We start from the raw sequence: 15,932 nt of genomic DNA, 5'->3' as shown, positions 1-15,932 counted from the left end.
GGGCGGAGGCAGCAGGCCGGGTCGGGCCTGAGGCTGCGCTCCCGGCTTGGGCGCCGCGCGTCCCCCCCGCTCCCCCTCGGAGACAAAAGCAAACGGAAACCCGGCGGGACGGCCCTGGGACCCGCAGGGCCCCTCCGCAGGCCCCGCCGCCTCCCGGCCCCCCCTCATCGGCCCGCGGCCGGTACGGCGGCAGGTCCCGGTGCAGCGGCGGGGGCCGGGGACGGGTTGGCCAGGACCGGACTCACCGCATGAATTTTCTTGTCCCTCGGATCCAAGATGGCTGAGTATCCAGCAGGAGGATGCTGGGGGACCAACCTTTACCCTCTGACCCGGCCGCCGCCGCCGTGACCCCGCCGCAGCTCGGCCCGGCAGGCAGTGCTGAGGGGCGTGGGCAAGCGCAGCCGCACGGCTTGGCGGGGAGCGGATCGGAGCGGCCCCGCTGGCAGCGGCGCACGGGGGTACGGGGAGGAGGAAGAAGGAGTAGAGAGACTTGCTCGGCTGCGCTCACTCCGCCTCCCGCGAGAGACGCGGCCAAGCGCTTACAGCCGGGCCCGCGGCGGGTCACGTAGGCCATAGGGCTGCCGGGCCCTGCAGTGCTCCGAAGGCCTAGGGCAGGCGAGGGCGGCGGCGCTGGCAGAAGCGCAGCGGGCCGGGTGCGCGAGGCCCGGCCCAGAACCCGTTTTGTGAGGGGAGAGGACGGCTCAGGCGGCGCCCAGGCCGGGTGCGCCGGGCCGGGCCGGGTCGGTCAGTGGGTGTAGGATGAGCAGGGCCTGGGCGCAGCGGTGCTCCCGGCCCTTCTCTCCCCCTGCTGAGGCAGGAGCCACCAGGGATGCCGGGGGGTTGTGGACACCTACCCTGGGCGGGCGGCCGTGGTCCCCCAGTTTGCGCCTCAGCGTCCTGAGGGGGTGTCCCATCCCCTGTGTCCTTAGCCTGTCCCCGCTCCCTGAGTTACAGAGCACAGAAGGCGCGGCCTGGCCTCAGTGGAGGCTGAGCTTTCGCCTGCGGAGGATCTGGGTAAGGAGGTACCCTGCTGATTGGGCAAATTGTGTGAAAGTTGGTGTTTTCTCTGTCCGTGAGGTAGCAGCGGGCTCCGTTTTCTGCTGTGTCTTATCAGAATGGAAAAGCACTACTGAGATAACGCGACTGGACTTTTAATTTATCAACCCTGAGAACATATGTGTTTTAACAGTGGCTTCAGTACATCAAATGCTGATGCACAAAACATTCATAATGCAAATTATCAACAGTACTAAAGCTATGCCTGTGCACAAGTGTTTAAAGGATCGAGACCCACATTATTTGTGGACTGACTTCTCTGCTTCATCAGGAACACCAATGATATTTCGACTTTGTTATGAAATCATCACAAAGCTTAAAAATTCAGAAAGATAAGCATATTGCACTCTGCCAGAAGTAGCATGGTTTTGCCAATAATTTCACAGACACGTAACATCTGTCAATGTAGACATGTTCTGGAGATGAGAGAACACAGTCTTTCGTCTAAGGCAGGACACAAGACGGTTTCTTGCTGCCACCACCTTCTTGTGCAGTGCAGTTGTGTGCTGAGCATGGGTGCCATGGCATGGGAATGAATGTCTATATGCTCTGTCCAGGAAAATATTGTTATTCCAATATTGATATTTTGTTAGTATTGTTATTCCAATATTTTAACATTTCCTTTGTCATTCAAATACTCATACATTTGGTATAAACAAACCATTAAAACTCACCATAAGTGACATCCTAGTCTGAGTAGAGTATGAATTTCTGGAGTACTTTCGTTGCTCAGTCTGAAAAATCAAAGATTACACCACATGACAAAGGCAGCACTTTCAGACTGAAAAGTGGTGAATGTTATTAATCTTCACTGTCACTGAACGAGCTTTCTATAGTCTCATTGACACTTTTACATACATTCATAAATGTTTCGCTTCATTATGCCTCACTTTACACTTAAGTGGTCTTCAGTTTCTTTTTCAAAAGCTGATTTTTGTTACTTTCCCCTAAAAGATGTAATTTAAGATTTACGATACCCAATGATAAGATGCAAGTAAACTAAGCACCTGTCATTGTTACTGCATCTCTGTGGACTGATCTCTCTGTGCACAGAGATCAAGTGAGAGACACAGATGTGAACAGATGTGTCCACATCTCTGTACAAAAGTACAGTTTACATGCAAATTAATTAACATTTATAGGACAAGAAGCCTGTATAGTTCATCAGAGCGAGGGAATGAAAATAAATGGGTTTTCATGTCTTTGACTGGTAAGCTTAGTATAAGAACCTAACTAGCAATCACAATGTGTGTAAATTCAGTTACAAAAGATCTAACTTGCCCTTCTGCCTAAAACTCTGTTTAGTTCAGGAGCCCTGTCCCTCTGGCTATGGTAGGTGTGTATTTGACTTCCTCATTTGTTGTCTTAAAGAAAGTGAAAGCTGTTAGCATTTTAATGCTTAAAAATAACCTTTGAAGCTGCTAAAGAAGATGCATTGTCATGTATGTGTTCATATATTTGTTTATTTTTAGTTTCTGCTCAATGTGTTTTTCCACAACGGTGAGGCTTGTTTCACATAGTTTCACCTGCTTAATTAAAGAGGTGTCCTGAGCTCATTTAATTCAACAGCTGCTAATCATGTGCGGGCACTCCCAATCCATTTTGCACCTTATATTGTGTGGTTTGACCTCTACAAATAGATACACATTTGTTACTTCTAATCTCATTTAATCAATGGTCTCTTATTCTTTTCCCCTTGACTTATTTCACAGACTAGGCTGACACACATCAGTTTTTAATCAATATAAGAACGCCCACAGGAGCCAACATGCAAATTTTTGTCCCTGACAGCACAAGTGAAGGAACTATGATATATGATGGCAGCTATTACAGAAAACATGTTTTGCAGGTGACTGCATGTGCAGTCCCATGCAGTCAGCAATTCATGTGGTGCTGTTAAAGTCAATCAGCACAGTCTTCTACCTAATCTTTGTGAAAGCCAGGGCCTTAATGTGCATAATGTTCTATAGCAGTCATGATATTCATGTAGTAGCCATTTGGATTTCCACCTGCCTATTGCTTCTGCTGAAGTCCACAGGGGTCTAAAACCTTACAGCATCTGACTGGAAAATTTGGGAACAGGTCATTCAGAGAGACACGTGGTCAGAATCCCCCAGTGCTTTACTGTAATGGCTCTGGGTGTTCACTGGAAATTCACTGCAGTTTTTCTGAACCTTTGCTCTAGCTTATTTGTGGATCCTTTTTGTCTCTGTTCACAGTGTTACCTATAGATGTGGGCAATGCAGTGGCAGAAGTGGGAGGAAGGTGAATTGCATAGAGTATGTGCAGGGCACAGTTAGGGTGTTCCACTTTACCAAAACATAAAATTAAATTAGTTGTAGTAAGACCACCATCCTTATCATGAGTGCAGGCAGAACATGGTGAATACCCAACCTTGTAAGTTTTTAAATTAAACAAAAATGTGTTGGAGTGCAGCAAGGCTCTTTTCTTCTTCCACCTACAGATTGTCCCAGTATTTCTCAGGAAAAACAAATCCAGTACAATCACCTAGAGCAAGGGTTAGCAGCTTCTCAGTCATGGTGAAACAAGCTGTATTTTTCTTTCTAAAATTAGGCTTTAAGTCCCTTAGAAGAAACATCTTGAACCAGAAGATAGTGCCCCCTGATTGCATGGTGCATTTGATTGGCTAAAACAGTGAAATACCTCTTCTGAAGGAGGCAGGGTTTTCTCATTTCTGCTGAACTCGCAGCTACTTGAGAGTCCTGACTTGGGAGCAGCAGCTTCTCACAGATACCTTTGTTGCTGCATGAAGCTCTGAAGTCTGTCAGTTGCTTTCCTTGGAAGAAAGCTGTAGGGTTGCAGCACTGCTCTGCATTAATCTTTGCCCTGGAAGAACATAGCAGATAAAAATGGTCTATCTGATTTTTTAAATACTTCTAAAACACAAGGATAAAGGTGTGTCAAAGTGTACACCAAATTTGATATTAAAGATCTTACCACAAAGAAGTGTTAAAACATCTTTTTCATTAATAAAAGCAGTAATGTCTCTCATTTTCTTACTGTATTTTCTCATAATTCTTAATTATTACACTAAAATGGAGCACAAAATACTTAGATTTGGGAGGACTTGATTAGTTAGTTTGAATTTTGCAAGTTAGCCTCTAATTTCTAGTTTATTTAGGAAAGGTAAAGGAAGATTCAGCTGTTTCCATGGCACTGTCCCTATCTATCCTTTCACTCCTACAGGGGATTTCCTGGGATGGCTGCTGGCAAGGGAAGCCCTATAAGTGCAGCTCCATTACTGTTTTAGTGTTAAAACGCATCACAAGGTACCCACACAGATGGCCTCTCATCTGCTGGATTTGTATTTTCCAGGAGGGGATACTGGGAACAGAAGTATCTTTATCTCAGTCTCTCATATTTTTACTATCAGGAAGCCCTATCTCAGCCTTCTGCTTTAGTGCCTTCAGTGTCTGATTTAGTGCTAATTATACCAAGTATCAGGGGAAAAAAATTACCAAGTTTAAAAAGAAATCTGCCAATTCTGGAAAATAATATGACCCCAAACAGGAACTAAAATGTGGATTTTCCAAAAATAAGACGCTTCACGCTGCTGCTAGCAACTCAAGAGTTCTGCCAGAGTGCTAGTAAATGAGAGGATAAATCAAGAGCTAGAGATAGCAGCAGTTTCGAGTATTTCTTAAGACAAAGGGTAATACTGCAGGAGGAAATACGTTCTTCCAGAGGAGACAAAGTATTAAAGAAGCACAGCAAGTGGCAGAGTAGGTGCTGACTGACATTCCCAAGCAAGATTATCCATGGAGAGATGGGAGTTATGACAGTGGTGACAGGGGAATCCTTCCTAAGTTCTCAAGAGTGCAGTCAGTGGCACTCTTGCTGGTGGTCATTGGAGAGCCGCCTGGCCAGGCATGCTGTTTCTCCTTTGAACCTACTAAATCATAGAACCATAAAATCATTTAGGTTGGAAAAAAACTTTAAGATCATTGAGTTCAACCGTTAACCTAGCACTGCCAATTGCACCAGTAAACCATATCCCTCAGTGCCATATCTACATGTGTTTTGAACACCTCCAGGGATGGTGAATCAACCATTTCCCTGGGCAGCTGTTCCTGTGCTTGACAATCCTCAGATGAAGAAATTTTTCCTAATATCCAATCGAAACCTCCCCTGGTGCAGCTTGAGACCAATTCCTCTTGTCCTGTTGCTTGTTGCTTGGAAGAAGAAATCCAGCACCCACGTTGCTACAACCTCCTTTCAGGTAGTTGTAGAGGGTGATAAGGTCCTCCTGAGTGTTCTCTTCTGCAGGCTAAACAACCCCAGTTCCCTCAGACACTCTTCCTAAGACCTGTGCTACAGACCCTTCACCAGCTCTGTTGCCCTTCTCTGGACATGCTCCAGCACCTCAGTGTCTTTCTTGTAGTGATGGATCCAAAACTGACCCCATTATTTGAGGTGCAGCCTCACCAGTACTGAGTACAGGGGACAACCACTTCCCTAGCCCTGCTGTCCACACTATTTCTGATGCAAAACAGGATGCCATTGGCTTTCTTGGCCACTCAGGCACACTGCTGGTTCATATTCAGCCGTCTTTCAACCAACACCTCCAGGTCCTTTTCTACCAGGTGCCTTTCCAGCCACTCTTTTCCAAGCCTGTAGGGCTTGCCTTTATTTTGGGTCTTGTAGACTTTTTTGGCATGACTTTCCCATGTGACTAACTGATACGGTTACTATGAATACATGCTACATAGGAGAGTCTCTCCATTAAGCTGCAGTCCCTATTGATAAAAACATAAACTTAAGTGTTTAAGATGGTCATCATTAAAAGTTATGCTGGCATGTGAGAGCTATTACAATGGCTTTGTAAAATATGATTGGCAAATGTATAACCAGCAGCTTTGGGAAAGCAATCTCAGTATTTAAGGTAAAAGGAGGATTAGTTTCCCTTATGACAGGTCTCAGGTGGGGAAGGGAACAGCCCGGAGGAGGATGGAAATTCTAGTGAATTCTAGTTCCTGCTTTTTGACAGTTTTTCAAGTTTGATGGTCAGGCCAATTTCAAAAAATGCACTCTCCCCTAAATAAGTGATAAGAAGCCCAACAAATAAACTCTGGCTAAAGCACATGATGATAGTCTGCCATCCCAGTAGAAGCCAGAGGGCTCAGCATCACTATGCCTCTGGGCAGAATGCTGGGATCATGGCCCCAGCCCTGTTCAAGCAAGTTGCCGGCACGGAGCTACAGAAGACCCACAAGAGCACAGCTGACTGGGCAGCCCAAGTTATCTTCAGTTCCTTCCTTCCTCCCTCCCTCCTTCCCTCCCTCCCTCTCTCCCTCCTTCCCTCCCTCCTTCCCTCCTTCCTTCCTTCCTTCCTTCCTTCCTTCCTTCCTTCCTTCCTTCCTTCCTTCCTTCCTTCCTTCCTTCCTTCCTTCCTTCCTTCCTCCCTCCCTCCCTCCCTTCCTTCCCTCCCTTCCTCTCTTCCTTCCTCTCTCCCTTCCTCTCTCCCCTCCTCTCTCCTTTCCTCCCTTCCTCCCTTCCTCTTTCCCTTTATCTTATCTCTCTTTTGATTGATTTCTTTCTCTCATCTTGCTTGTCTTTTTGAAATCATACACAGAGTGATATAAATACTCTTGCAATTAAGCAATCAAATCCTTCTAGTACAAGAGCCACTCCTGGTGTGGTTCCTGTGCAAACAAACTGCAGGACCTGCTGGGGAGCCCCATGGATTTTGGTAAGAGCCAGAAACACGCAAGTTGTATTGTGCAAAACTTACAATTGTGATTTCTACATCCAGGATATTTCCTATTTCATTACACATTGTGATAGCTAGATATGAAGGCATTAAAGCCCCAGTTCTGCAGCACTCTCTCAGGCAGAAGCTGTAGTAGGCAGTGCCTGAGCTGGGCACAGGGGCAGACCCACCAAGACAACCCTAGGTACCTGTCTAGGTACGTCCCAGCAAGCTTCTGTTAACAGCAAGTCCATGGGATATACACATTTTCCCTCATAACTAAGCAACAGGGTAATGCTGATTCCCATTGGTAACTGAAAAGATACAGTAGCACATACTGATGGAGCTGCGTATCTCACATACACAAATCTATTTTACTTTTTTTTATTTTTCCATTGATGTTCATTCAGGTGAATTTGGAAGCCAGTGGTATGATTCATCTCACCACCTTTACCTGTCTGAAAAGGAGGCGCCTGGTCCAAGCTGTTCATCCAGTCCTCCTGCAAGTCAATTAAGGGAAAAGGGGGACCTTACTCCTTCCACTGCCTCCCAGGGCTGGGTGTCTCTGCTGGGTTCAGGTGCCTGGTGTAGATGGGATGTGTAGCACTTGAATGGCTTGTGCTAGCTGGGAGAAATTATACAGTCTGTGTACTCAAATGGGAAGCCTGAGTATTACTTGTTCTGCATATTTAGGAGATGTTCACTAAAATATAACTTTGTGCACAAATGTTAAGATTTGCTATTTAGGGCTTGTGTTTGGAAAAATATGCAAGAAGGTCTCTCTTTTATGCACTATATGGTAAATCTGACCATGAACTATTATGTTGGCATAAGAGAATGGGAAGTATTCTCTTGATTGCAAGATTTAATTTGATAGGAAGATCCTAGATATAAAGCTATGTCATCCTAATGTATATTCCTACAAAATACTTCAGGAGATCTTTGCCTTTTTCAGGGCTCAAAAAGTTAATCTGGAGGAAAACAATTTCTTAACATGAAGGTATTATTAGCTTCTTAAAATGTAAGCAGCAGTTCTATCATCCTCTGTTTTCATACTTGATTAAGTTATGTCTGGCTTTTTAGGCATATTTCTTTAAAATTCACCTGCGTAAAGAGCTGTTACAAGCTCCAGAAATCAAAGTTCTAAGTGCTGTAAGTATATAACTGGAGACGGTCCTTTTCTGAGTGCTTACTGTCAAAACAGACAAGAGAGAAATGGAGGAGATGATGAAAAAGAGCTGAAGTGACTTGCTAAAACTCATGTAACAGTCTCTTCTTCCAAGCTGCAGTGCAGGGGTAAAGCTGCTGGCTGGAACTCCAGATGGACTAACTTACCCTGCGGTTAGCCTGGCCTTTCCAGGTCAAGGGAAGTGTTTCCTGGGGAGAAGAACAATATGACAAATCAAGCATGGCAAAAGATTATGTGATGAATAGTGGTTGCTACATCCTTGTTAGAAATCTGCACTGCACCCAAGGAAAATACTAGCTGAAGGCTTCTTAGTGTGGTCTTTTATAAATACTGTACAAACATGAGATAACCTGAGACATCTTCTTCAGCAGTACAGGTATACAGTTGTCCTTGTGCCAACTTCCCCACTCAGACGAGTGTTTCTTCACTGAGAACATCTATGGAGATTCCTCATGCTGATCCAGTGAAAAGACAGTGGGTGTTCTGAGCCCTGAAACCACTTGAAGTTGGGTCAGAAAATAAACCTGACTTCAGAGTTCCCAATGCTGACTAAAAAATTGTGGCCCTCCTTCTACTGGCTCATATTCATCTTAAAAAATGTAAATGAATTAATTTTGTAGCAACAAGCCTTGTGCCGCAACAAGCTTTTTGCCAAATCAAGAGCCAAGCTTTGTGCCAGAGCATGTGTTGTCCGTCCTTTGTCAGTTAACATAAAATCAGGAAAAATAGTGAACTAGCTCTGGCTGGGTCAGCAAGCCCATTCTGGGATGGACCAGAATACACATTGACCCAGCCATATGCAGATCTGGCATTAGCCATCATGGCATCGCAGCCTCAGGGTAGACGGCCATATTTGGGGTTGATTTCTTTTTTACTGCCAGTCACACTGCAAACTGACAAAAAGCTGCTTAGCCTAGGAAGCCTTAATAATTAGGTCTCTGTGCTCAGCTAACAAAGTTGTATTTTTTTCAGGGAGGATGAGCTGTGGGAGAGGCTTCACGTCTGGCTGCAAAACACTGAATGGACCTACCCTGAGAGCAGTCTGTGCATTGCTCTGCTGTGTGGTGAAGCACTAACAAGTTTAGCCTTTGTTCTTCCTCCTCCTCGTCTGGAATGCATCAGTCAGTCACCATTCATTGTCTTTGGGGTACCTGAGATGGCATTGCTCTCTCTTCTGGAGCGGATGGGGGTTTTACTGTCCCACCAACCACTAAAGCAATATCTGTAGCCATCATTTCTAGTTATTGAACTAATAAAGCAGTAGAAAGGAGTACAATGTAGGACATTTTCTGCCAAAATCATCCAGGTCTGTGCTGAAACTGAAACACTGATTGCTAAGCATTAACTGCTGGTGGCTTAACACTTCATGAGTGAATTCATGTTTACATAAGTATTTTTATGTGCTCCCTTGTAATACCCATAGGCATTCATAAGCAGGAATTGGGAAGACCAGTTTAATGTTGTTATAGGTATTATCATTATTACAGTTGCTAATGACTGGTAGAAGAGCTGTGTTTAAATGAGCCCAGGTTCACATGTGTTAGTTAGGTCAGGACTTGCCCTGGAAGGTCCCCAGTGCAACAACCAGCTGGTTTCCAGCGCAGCTTGGGGCAGATGGCTTGAGTCCTTTTCCCAGGTGGATCTGACACCCAGAAGCTGCTTGTTCTCTCTGTGTTTCTCCAGATGGTTGCTTTGTCACAACTGTCCAGCCTCAACTTCTCCTTCCACTATCTGTTGTCACTGTAAATAAAGAAATGCTTGATGTTGACCAAATTTTCACGTGTTATTAGGATATAAATACGTGATTCAAGTCTACTTTGAAGAAACTTCCATGTCTTGGCCTCGTGGTAGTTTCAGTAGAAGGTCTTCCTGACACTATAGATAAAAATTATGTTGGAGGGAAGGGACTAACCCTAGTGGTAAAAACATATGTTTCTAAGCTCACCATTGAGCATTTTAGAATCATAGAATCATAGAATCATAGAATAGTTAGGGTTGGAAAGGACTTAAGATCATCAAGTTCCAACCCCCCTGCCATGGGCAGGGTCACCTCACACTAAACCATATCACCCAAGGCCTTGTCCAGCCTGGCCTTGAACACTGCCAGGGATGGAGCATTCACAACCTCCCTGTGCAACCCATTCCAGTGCCTCACCACCCTAAGAGGAAAGAATTTCCTTCTTATATCCAATCTAAACTTCCCCTGTTTAAGTTTTAACCCGTTACCCCTTGTCCTGTCACTACAGTCCCTAATGAAGAGTCCCTCCCAGCATCCCTATAGGCCCCCTTCAGATACTGGAAGGCTGCTATGAGGTCTCCACGCAGCCTTCTCCAGGCTGAACAGCCCCAACTTCCTCAGCCTGTCTTCAAACGGGAGGTGCTCCAGTATTTTCATAAGTTTAATTGTATCCAATGTGATCTAATTGAAGAATTTATAATTTGTAACATATAGTTAAAATCCCAGTGGTATAATATAGCAATAACTTGTACAAATTCATGTGGGAAAGTGCAAGAATTTTTTTTTGTTTACAGTATTATCACATATTTTACATTTTATGGCAGTTTAGGGAAAATAAAAGCTATTGAATTAGTTTAGAATAATTTGCTTGTATTCTCTGAACTGGGCAAACAGTCTTTCACTTCTCCTTTATAACAGCCATTTTATAAGCACTGGAGCTTCACCCACCCACAGCATGAAAATAACTAGGAACTGTGTTTTAAGAGCTGTGTCACATGCATGTACGTTGTGTGTATGAATACCGTACTGTTACAGTCCTCTGGAGAGCAACAGAGCAGTTGTAGATCCTACTGTCTAAACCCCATCTCCTGGGATGAAAACAAAAGCTCTCTTAGTCATCCTTGCTGCTGTATATCACATGACTTTCGTTGGAGTTTCTTGAGAAAAAGAGATGCTCAGTTATAATTTTCACACAAACATTCCTGCCCTGAAATTCTTGTATAATAAATAACTGGAAATGCTAACGATAACCAAAATATTTTTAAAAGACATTCTGATTTCTCTTGTCTGTCAGACATAGCTGGCACTGGCACTCGTTTGCCAGCAGAATTACTTCTCAAGTCCTAATGCATGTTTATTTTAGATAGAGAGCTTCTCCAGAGGGGATATACCCTGACTAATGTATGTCAGTGAGGAAAGTATTGAAACACTACTTCCACACCAAACCAAAACTGCCAGAAATGAAATTCACTTCACATACAAAAGGAACCAAAATGTCATAAGAAAACAGAAATGTCAGAGATACCTCCCTAACTCATTGCTAATGTAGATACATTGCTACTTTGCTTATAACTTGCATATAAGAATATTTTCTTGTTTACCTTTACAAAAGAATGATCTGAAGTTATTTTCTCTTCACATCTTTCATCCATTGATACTTTCTAAATCATATATTCAACATTTAATTTTTTTAAGTCTGCCTGTCACTGGTCGCTCTAACTCACTCCCTGGATCCATGTATTGGTATAGATAGTATAGACAGGCAGATCTATATGTAATGATCCACTTCCTATATGTAGGATGCTTCAGTACAGCTGTGGTGAACATCTCTGGACCACTGATAACCACTGAATACACCCTACTAGTTTAGGTTGTGTTTTTCCAGAATCCAAATCCTGTGGAAAGCCCCATTCTGAAAACTGAATTTTATTTTAAGCAACATAAGAAATTTAGCATATAAATTTCTGCTTGATTTCCCTACCACATTTTAGCATTCTTTGGGATTTAGGTCAGTACATTTTTATTGTTCATGACACCCCTCATCCTATCAACTCATCCTTCTGGGATTCCCTTCTAGGTTGATCTCTTCCTCTAATCAGGGACTCTTTTTCTCTCCCTCTGACCTTTGACAGTTGTGTCAGCTCCATTTGGTCCATCAGTGGAAAAGGGCATTCTTGCCTTCAAAGCCTTTGTCTTTTGGAGTGTTCTCAATGTCTCAGCTTTAGCAAGCCTGAATACTTGTTCGGGTCTTTTTGTTTGTTTCCTATTCCCTGCTTAGCATAGCTCTGCACTCTACACTTGCCTCCATCCAGCTCTCTGAGGCAAAAAGGATCCTCTTAGGTAGTACACACTCATTAACATCCCCTCTCTCTGTTTGAAGTCTTAATGACTTCTTTTTCTCCTCTTTACTCTTTTGCATGATGGGATTCTGACAAGCCTTTAGCTGTTTTGCTGCTCTCAGAGGGACAGGATTGTACACAGATTTCTTCAGTGCCAACAGAGCACACATCAGAGATTGTTCCAATACCCCACTGTGCCAAAACAAGCTTTTGCATCTGGGAACCCCACCTGGGCTGCAACTGCTTCTTTCCAACTACAACACATCATGGACAATCACCTCCAAGGCCAGGGATGTGGCAACCCTGACTATTCATCATGAAATCTCTCACTGTGGGAGGTAGTGATGGCTGGAGTGCAGCCACAGGCTCACCAGCATGCTGCCTGTCATACAGTCTGGCTCTGGCTCTCCTCAGCTTTGGTGATGCTTACAGTCATGCTTTGCTGTCACACATGAAGTTGCGTCCTAGAAGTGAGAAGGAGGGTAGCTGAAAAAGTGCTTTGATTAGACAGAAGTCTGGCATTGCTATTAGCAGCCACATGCAGACAACTCTGGCAGCCTGGGACGTGCAGCACTTACAGGAACATGATTCAGTGCAAATGGTGCCCCTCTTTAGCCACTCTTCGCAAAAGGAGACTGGAAAAAGAGAGAAGAATAAAAACAGAGTCCACAGCAGCTGGATCTTTGAAATTTTGCTGCTTATACCTTCCTCTCTCTGAAAGAGCTGTGACAAGAGGATTTGGTCTAAGTAACTGCAGCCTTGCTCAGTAACAGAGCACTTTCTCTCCTGGAAATGCATTTTATGTGCCTCACATTCAAACTCTAATAACCCTGGCCTGAGCCAGCTAGAAATACAGTGTTCATGTTTAAAAGGTAGATAAAAGCTTTTGCTTTCCCGAAACATCCTTCTAATGAGGAACAAACCAGATGACATTTTCCCTTGAAAGATGCATTTATGAGATGTTTTGGTTTGAAAGCAGAAAAATGTCCAAGAACCTGATCAAAATTCAGACACCAGTCATGCAAGTCATCCTCTAGTATGAAGCATTCAAACAGGATTTTTAATCTGATGACTCTGAAATGCAAAAAACCCCAGCAGCCTTAAAACCCTCCAAAAGACAAAACCCTCACATGAACCTTGCACATAATTGTTTCGTCTTTGCTCATATAAAAATTCAACAGTTTCTCACATGCAGCCACTAAACTTTTACTTAGAATGTTCAGGATAATCAGCTTCTGGCCTGCAGTGACACAAACATGCTCCTCTACCCATTTGGTCCAGCAGATATTAATCTCAGTCTAAAATCGTTAGCCAAGCTGTTGGCACTAAGGTCGCAGGTGCAATGCTGCCGATCCCAGCGCCATTGCTCCTGGGATGAAGTTGGCAAGATCTCTAGCGTGGCTGTGCTGCTTTTCATCTGTTCACATGACACCCTGCCCACTGGCAAATGCTTGTGCCAGGATTATCGACTCCTCAGTGCTGTAATGAGGGCATGGATAGCTCTGTCCCCATCGCAGGCACCGCTGTGTGGGTGGCTGGGGCATGGGTCTGTTTGAGCAAACAGGCATCAGCAGGGTATGTGTTATCCCACACAGACAGGATTTTGGGGGGTTACAAAATCCTTTGTTCACTGTCCCAGGTTCCTTTCCTGCAGTGTTACCTGGTGAGTGGCTACTGACACTTGAAGGGAGCCAAGGGGAGTGCGGCAGCAGTTGGGAAGGCACCAGTCCCAGCTCTGCAGGTGGCAGCTGGTGGAGCCAGGACAGATCTCAGTGGTACGCCGAGTCCTGTTGCCACCACAGTGTGCCGTGGCAAGCTGGTATCTCATGCTGCTTTCTTAGGTACCTGCCAGCAGGAAATACAGAAAGCTTTGCTAGACTGATCCTTTGAAAGCAGCAGGAAGCTTTGAGATGGTATAGGCAGAGAAAGCACTATTACTGGGTGTAAAGCTGATTTTATAAAAGGAAAAGGGGTTGTTGTAGCCTTGCACCGCATGAAAAACCTGAAAAAGGACATAAGGTCTTGACCAACATTTTGCAACCTGCAGCTGCTCAGGTCCACCTCTGCAAAAACATAAAACCACAGTAGTAAATGCCTTGCTGTGCCCTTCTAATTGAAAATAAGTTCCTTTATAACTGAATGTTCCTTTTACAACTCAGAGTGCTGTAGCACCTCTCTTGTGAAGACAGGCTGAGAGAGTTGGGTTTGTTCAGCCTGGAGAAAAGAAGGCTCCAGGGGGACCTTAGAGCACCTTCCAGTGCCTGAAGGGGGACTACAAGAAATCTCAAGAGGGACTCTTTACAAGAGTATGTATGTAGTGACAGGACAGGGGGGGAATGGCTTTAAACTGAAAGAGGGGAAATTTAGATTAGACATTAGGAAGAAATTCTTCCCTGTGAGGATGCTGAGGCCCTGGCACAGGGTGCCCAGAGAAGCTGTGGCTGCCCCATCCCTGGCAGAGTCCAAGGTGAGGCTGGACGGGACTTTGAGCAGCCTGGTCTGGTGGAAGGTGTCCCTGCCCATGGCAGGGGGTTGGAACTGGATGATTTTTAAGGTCCCTTCCAAAAACCAGTCTATGATTCTATGATAAATACCTTTTAGCAAGATACACAAAATGCATATGTAAGAGTATTATAGTGGATGGTGCATAAGATGTATTTATATGTTTTTTCAGACATACAGTGAAACTTTTTAGACTGTCCAACTTTTCCAGACTTACCCATCTTACACAATGGACAATGAACATAAGTGTCCATGTTTGTCTTCTGAAAAGTTTTTGTCCTGTGTAGTCAATACTTGGAAATAACTTGCAAAATAGTTATGGGATTGAAAAACATTAGATTGGGTTTTGATCAGCTCAGGAACAGGATAATGGCCAACTTGCCAGATAATTTATTTGCAATGAATAATTTAGTCTTAATTATAATCAGCTAAAATTTTAATCCCTTATATCTTTCACTAATCAACCTCACTTAGCATATGAGGAATGAAGATAAATTCACCCTTTTAATTAGAAAATCAGAAGCCTTTATATGCTTGTTGGTTGATGACAGGTCTCAGAAAAGCATGTCACCAAACTGCTGATGTTTCAGAATTCCTGTCTTATACAATGCAACTCTTTGATTACATGAGGTGTTTTAATCATGAGGTTAAATTCTGCAAGGATGCCTGATGCCAGCACAGGAGCACTTCTGATTGTGCTCTTTGATCCCAGCCACCTTTCAGACATCAGCAGTCATTGCTTAGTGGCACCCAGGATGGGGTTTGAAGTGACAAGGCAAAGGTCGCATGGCACCTTATGGCAGGCTCTCATTTTTCAGGTGCACTTAATGGGCTTGGTGCCTTTCTAAACAAAGATATTTAAGATGCTCAAGAGAGTATGAGCCACTTCTGGGAAAAGATGCAAAAGAAAAAGAGTTTCATTATATTTTCTACCAGAAATGCCAGCATTTAGAGAAGTATTTTCACCTTGACAGCGTGCTACTGTATTTTCTTGTGTTTTCTGAGTAGCCAAACTAGAAAAGCTGGAGGAATTGTTAAAAATATTAGCACAGGATGGATAAAAACGAGTGCTGGCTCTCAGGTGGTGTAAAACCAAGAAAGGGAGTTACGTGGTTATTCCAGAAAACTGAATAAAATCAATGTAAAAACACAAGACATTTCATATCTAAATAGACAATGTTTAAGGTACTCTTCTAAAGTGTTTTTCTTCTTCTGTCTAAAGAAGTTTTTGAGTACTTCTTGTACTGAAGAAACTGCTCTGGAAAGATATATCAGACTATAGTGGTCACAAAGGACCAGTCAGGGAATCCCGAGGAGATAAAGAAGGGTTAGACAGCACCCTGACCTGTGACCATGGAGGAAGGTCCACCTCTTCACACCTGCTGCTTGCTATCCTGT

General features: G+C 44.0%; 1 protein-coding gene across 4 annotated transcripts in view; it reads right to left on the bottom strand.

Moving 5' to 3' along the window:
• The window catches only part of CNOT2 (CCR4-NOT transcription complex subunit 2), a 91,471-nt gene extending 91,031 nt beyond the window's left edge, over positions 1-440 (bottom strand). For 3 of the 4 annotated variants that reach the window (XM_062613724.1, XM_062613723.1, XM_062613722.1), the window contains exon 1: positions 246-440. The gene's annotated coding sequence lies outside the window, so the exon portion shown is untranslated. The remainder of the gene's footprint in view (positions 1-245) is intronic. The other variant, XM_062613725.1, reaches the window with a different exon arrangement.
• Positions 441-15,932: the final 15,492 nt, after the last annotated feature.

This window comes from Pezoporus occidentalis, unplaced genomic scaffold (assembly GCF_034315485.1).
Source record: "Pezoporus occidentalis ecotype Australia unplaced genomic scaffold, CSIRO_AGI_Poc_V1 ctg17, whole genome shotgun sequence".
Taxonomy (NCBI): domain Eukaryota; kingdom Metazoa; phylum Chordata; class Aves; order Psittaciformes; family Psittacidae; genus Pezoporus; species Pezoporus occidentalis.
The sequence above is the reverse complement of the archived record's forward strand: the minus strand, read 5'-3'. Positions and strand labels throughout refer to the sequence as shown.